The sequence below is a fragment of the Arachis ipaensis genome, chromosome B04, assembly GCF_000816755.2.
Source record: "Arachis ipaensis cultivar K30076 chromosome B04, Araip1.1, whole genome shotgun sequence".
NCBI lineage: Eukaryota > Viridiplantae > Streptophyta > Magnoliopsida > Fabales > Fabaceae > Arachis > Arachis ipaensis.
In genome coordinates, this window is record NC_029788.2 from 40,281,520 (window position 1) to 40,287,399 (window position 5,880).

A 5,880-nucleotide genomic window follows, 5' to 3' on the forward strand; every position below is an offset into this window, starting at 1 on the left:
TTACCGATAAAAAATAAGGACAAATATATAGAAAATGTTCGATTAAGGACAAACGTGTAATATAGATTGTAATTTATTTTATTTATGTAACTTTTCTTAAATTAAAATTAAAATGAATATAGTTATAAATATTAAACTGTTACATTTTTTATATTTAGAAATAATTTTAGCAAAGGTTTTTATTACATGAGTTAAGTCTGCAGTCACGTCTAAAATTTGATAGTATAGTTAGCAAGTTGTTAGAAGGTACTAGAAATACAAATTACAACTGCTAACTTAAATTGTGTTTGTTTATAGGAATGAGACACTGAGATAAAAAGAGATATAAAATTGTGTTTGATAGAAAAGATATGGATAGAAATATTATGTCCAAAAATATTAAATTAATTGGAAAAGTATATGAAATTACGAGGAGATGGAAAAATGAGAATGGTGAAGGATTTAAAAAATACACATAAATTGAGTATGGTAGGCTTGATTGAGACTAAATGACAGACTGTGACGAGGTTTGATGTTGGAAAACTATGGGGGTATGATGGGGCTGGATGGGAATATGTAGGATCAGATGGGGCATCCGGTGGCCTCTTGATGATTTGGGATGATTTATTTTTTAAATTGAATAGCTGCTATAAGGGAGAAAGGTGGTTATGTGTGGACGGTGTCTTACTGAAAAACAATTTCAGCTGTGCTTTTTTCTTGGTCTATGGTGCACATAGTAGAGAGGAGAAGAGCCGTCTGTGGGAGGAGTTGAGCTACATTGCTGGGCTGTGTCAGGTTCCGTGCTGTTTCATGGGGGACTTCAATGAGATAGTGAATGTGGAGGAACGGAAAGGCACTGTTAGTCTACCTCTGTCTGCTGAAGAATTCAAGGTTTGGATTCAAGACATGCACTTAGTGGATCTGCCACTTACAGATCTCAAGTTTACGTGGTTCCGAGGTCGCTCTTGCAGTCATATTGATAGAGCTATAGTCAGTATAGAATGGTTAGAGGAGTTCCCTGAGACCCGTTTGAGAGGCGGCCCTAGGGGCCTATCAGATCACTGTCCGATTATTGTGGATGATAAAATGATGCGGCGTGGTCCTAGGCCTTTTCGGAGTTTTGATTCCTGGTTTACTCATGAAGGTTTTCTTAGTATGGTTAAGGAGGAATGGAGGAGTTTAGGGGAGATGCAGTTCACAGATAAATTGAAGGCATTAACAGGTCCGTTGGGAAGGTGGCACAAGGAAAACTTTAGTGGGATGGACCAGAAGATCTTGCAGCTAGAAGAAGAGATGAAAAAGGTTGATGATTTAGTAAGCAATGGAGGGTATGATGGAACTTTTGAGGCTAGAAGGAAGGCGTTGGTTACTTGCTGTGAGAAGTGGTATGCAAGGAAAGAAATCCACTGGAAGCAAATGTCTCGATCTCGGCATGCAAATGAAATGGATAGGAACACAAGGTACTTCCACAATATAGCTTCAGCAAGAAGGAGGAATAATCGGGTTGATACTCTGATAGTGAATGGCAGACTGATAAGGAAACAAGCTAGAATTAAAATAGCTATTAGAGATTTCTATAAGGATCTGTACTACCAGGAGGACTCTCCTCTGCTACGGTTCAGAGATGGTCTCGTGGAAAGGATTGATGAGGAAGAAGCTAGGACTTTAGAAGTACTACCATCGGCTGAGGAAATTAAGGAGGCAGTATGGGATTGTGAGTCATCTAAGGCGCCAGGTTGTGATGGGTATAACATGAATTTCATTAAGAGGTGCTGGGATGAGATTGGGGCTGAATTTACGGCAGCTGTGATGGGATTCTTTCAGACGTCGAGGTTACCAATAGACTCCAACATTACATGGGTTGCGCTGGCTCCTAAGTTTCTTGGTGCTAAGGAGATTAAAGACCTCAGACCTATTAGCATGGTTGACTGTGTATACAAGGTTGTTTCGAAGGTTTTAGTTAGGAGGATGCGAGCAGTGATGCCAGGGTTGGTAGGGGAGACTCAGAGTGCTTTTGTGAAGGACAGAAAAATTCATGATGGGGCTCTCATAGCGTGTGAAACAGTGCACTGGCTTAAAAGGAGGAAAAAAGAGGCAGCCATTATCAAGTTAGACTTCCAAAAGGCATATGACAGAGTCAGATGGAGCTTTGTTGATATTGTGCTGCAAAAGATGGGGTTTGGGCACAGGTGGCGAGCGTGGGTTATGGAGTGTGTGACCAAAGCTACTATGTCGGTCTTAATCAATGGCTCGCCATCAAAACCTTTTAAAATGCAAAGGGGCTTGAGGTAGGGTGACTCGCTATCTCCATTCTTGTTTGTGCTGGTTGTGGACGTTCTGCATCGATTGGTGGGTGAGGCAGTCAGGAACGAACGAATTTCTCCCTTGGTGGTTGGGCGAGATCGAGTGGAGCTATCACACCTCCAATTTGCTGATGATACTATCCTGTTCTGCCCACCAGAAGAGGAGACTATGAAGAATTACAAGCGGCTGCTACGATGGTTTGAGTTGATGTCAGGGCTCGGTATCAACTTCAAAAAATCCAGTTTGATCCCTATCAATTGTGAAGAGCAGTGGATACAAAGAATGTGTAGGATGTGGGGTTGTAAGGAAGATACTCTCCCTGTTAAATACATTGGAGTCCCCCTAGGAGCTAATCCGAGGCTGGTCAAGACCTGGAAGCCTATCATTGATAAGGTGGAAGAGAAACTAAGCCTCTGGAAAGCTGAGGTGCTAAGCAAAGCAGGAAAGTTGGTGCTCATCAAATCAGTTTTGAACAGCTTGCCAGTGTATTATTTGAGCTTATATAAGATGCTGCAGGCAGTTGCTAAGAAGTTAATTTCCCTGTAGAGAAGATTCCTATGGAGTAAGGAGGATGGGAGGAATGGAATGGCTTTGGTGAGATGGGAGGTGGTGCAGGCCCCTAAGAAGTTAGGAGGATTGGGGATTGGAGATGCAATGATTAGAAATACTGCACTGTTGTTTGAGTGGTGGTGGCGTTTTGCTAAGGAGGAGTGCCCATTGTGGAAGAAGGTGGTCTGCTCCTGTAATGACTTAAGGGCAAATGAGTTACTGTCCACTCAAGCTCTGCCTTCCAGAGGAGGCCCATGGAAGGATATCTGCCATTTACAAATTAAGGAGTAACATATAAGGGATAAGATGATTATAGGCCTGGCTATGGAGCTTGGTGATGGACGGCGGACTCGGTTCTGGGAGGATGTTTGGTTACAAAGCGGCTCCTTGAAAGATTGGTTTCCCAGACTCTTCTCTGTTTCAAACCAATGTGGGTCGGCTGTAGGGGATTGTGGGTTTTGGGATGGATTAGAGTGGGTTTGAAACTTCCAATGGAGAAGAGAGCTATTTCAGTGGGAATTAGACCTACTGAGTTAGCTGCATGAGGCGTTGAGACCGGTCAAGTTAGTGATTAATAAGGAGGATAGAGTTGTATGGAAATATGATAGACTTGGTATTTTTTCGACTAACTCCTTTGTGTAGGTGCTACAAGAAGGAATGTTGCCAGAAGATGTAACCAGCAACAATTTCACGAAGTCCATCTGGAAAGGCTTGGTTCCACCAAGAGTAGAGTTGTTTGGTTGGTTTGTCCTTATAGGCAGGGTGAACACTAAGGAGCGGCTTAGTTGGTTCGGGATCATTAGCCAGGATGATAAGAGTTGTGTCTTATGTTCTAAGGAGGTTGAGCAGGTCCATCACTTGTTCCTTGGCTGTGATTTTGCTTGGCAGGTGTAGAGTGTATGGCTATCTATGTATGGCAGGTCGATGAAGGATCATTTCCTAAGTTGGACAGATGAACATCGTAGAAAAGAGAATCGGAAGCAACGTACGAGGTGCTTCTGTGCAATCATTTGGCACATTTGGTTGGAAAGGAATAGGAGGATATTCCAGAACCAAAGTAGAGGCGTGGATGACATCATCCACATGACCATGCTTAGCTGCGACGAGTGGAGAGGTGCCCAGTCCTAGTGTTGTTGATGGCTATGCCGGAGATGACAAATGGAGTTCCTTCTTTGGTTCGTAATACTTTTCTAGGTGTTGTTTGAGTACTTGTGCTGTATGATACTATATGCTCCACTTCAGTGTGTTGAGCTCCTTTGTTTTCAAAAAAAAAAATGAAACCAAGAGGTGATGACCAGCCAAAAAATAAACAAAACCACATTAATTTATATTTCAATATTAATTAATTTAATTTTTTTAATTTACAAGATTTGATATTAATGGCTGTTTAATTAAAATCACTTTTTGACTAATATGTTTCAAAAACTGCTCCTGGAATCACGGAGGCAGAAAATCAAGCCAAATTCAAATTTCCTTTTCCCTTTGGCGCAGTGCATGGTTCTCTCTACAAATCATTGACGGCGCCGACCTCCTCCATCGGACCATCCAAGTGTCGCTCCATTCTCAAGTGAAGTATACGCTCCCGATTATTCATCCTATCTCCCTCTCGGCGATTACAGTGCTTGGTTCGCTCTTGGTTACATCAGCGGCGCCAACCTCCTCCAACGGACCATCCAAGAGAAGGGTGCGGTGCAAAACTTCCGAAAGAGAGCTTATTTCATGGCGTTTTCAACCCCGGAAGGCGGATCGATTAGTACATTGATCAATCCAACACAAGGCGATGAACAATTCAGTGCGGGTGAAATAGTTATTCAAGAACAAGAAGGGTCGAAGGTATGTTGCATAAGCTTCTCCTTCGTTGTAAGAAATTTTATAACAATGTGTTATTTGAATGTTTATTATTCATGCTAATTAGATGTTTTTTCAGTTCAAAAAGCATATTCATTTGAAAAATTCTGTCACAGTGATATATTTAGTTGAGCAAAGTATGCTTAAAATTGCTACTAAATATTTACCCAACATGTTCGAATCATAAGAATTGCCATCATTAAAGTCTGATTGAATCCCAAATTTGTTTTGCAATATTTTTTTATGGTTTTTATTGGACTCATTCATTATATAGTAAGGAAGGATCTTAACTTGATAATGGTTTTTTCCGGTGTCTTTAATTGAAGGTCGACGAAATAACCGATGTCGTTATGACTAGAAAGGATGAGTTGGACTACGGACACGAGGTTTGAATGTGCTATGTGAATGTTTCGAATTCATGCTAATTAGATGTTTTTTAAGTCACATTAGGTCTTTCACTGTGTTAATTTTGTATTATTGAGTAAGAAAGAATATGTGCTCTTTTTGGTAGTATTTATGCCTTTGCAAGGTTTTGATGAGAATATGTTTTGATTTTACTTTTCATCTACTTTCTTAGGGTAGGTTACATCAATTCGATATATGCTTTCAATATAGTATAACTATATTAGTGAGTGCTATATGAATCCTGAAGTGGTATCAGATCATTTAATGATATAAAAGAAAAATAAAAATAGAGTAATGATTGTACACTTCCCTAAAGTTCAAATATCATTTCTATATTTATAATCATAGGATTTTACTGAAAATCTTCGCAGGTCACTATATAAAGGTGTTTTGTGATTTGTGAACCTATCAAATATATTGGTTCCTTATGTGATCAACTCGTTAACCATATAAATTCAAACCAATCCAACATTTAATATATTGGGTTGGGCTAAAGTTTTGGTTAGTATTTATAGTGAGACAAATTTGTATAATTAATACAGATGTTTTTTAAAATTCAAAAAGCTCATTTTATTGGAAAATTCAGGTACAATTAAATATTTATTTGAGATATTATTAAAGTTTGCTAAGAATTGGTATTAAATACGTACTGTATTAGGGTTATTTTTAATTCGTATCTAATTTTGTATATTGACGTTACAGTTGCCGGATCATAGTGCCATCGGTGAAGAGGAAATTTCAGTCATAGGAATGAGTTTTGGTTCGTTGCCTCTCGCACAGCAATTTTATGCAAAC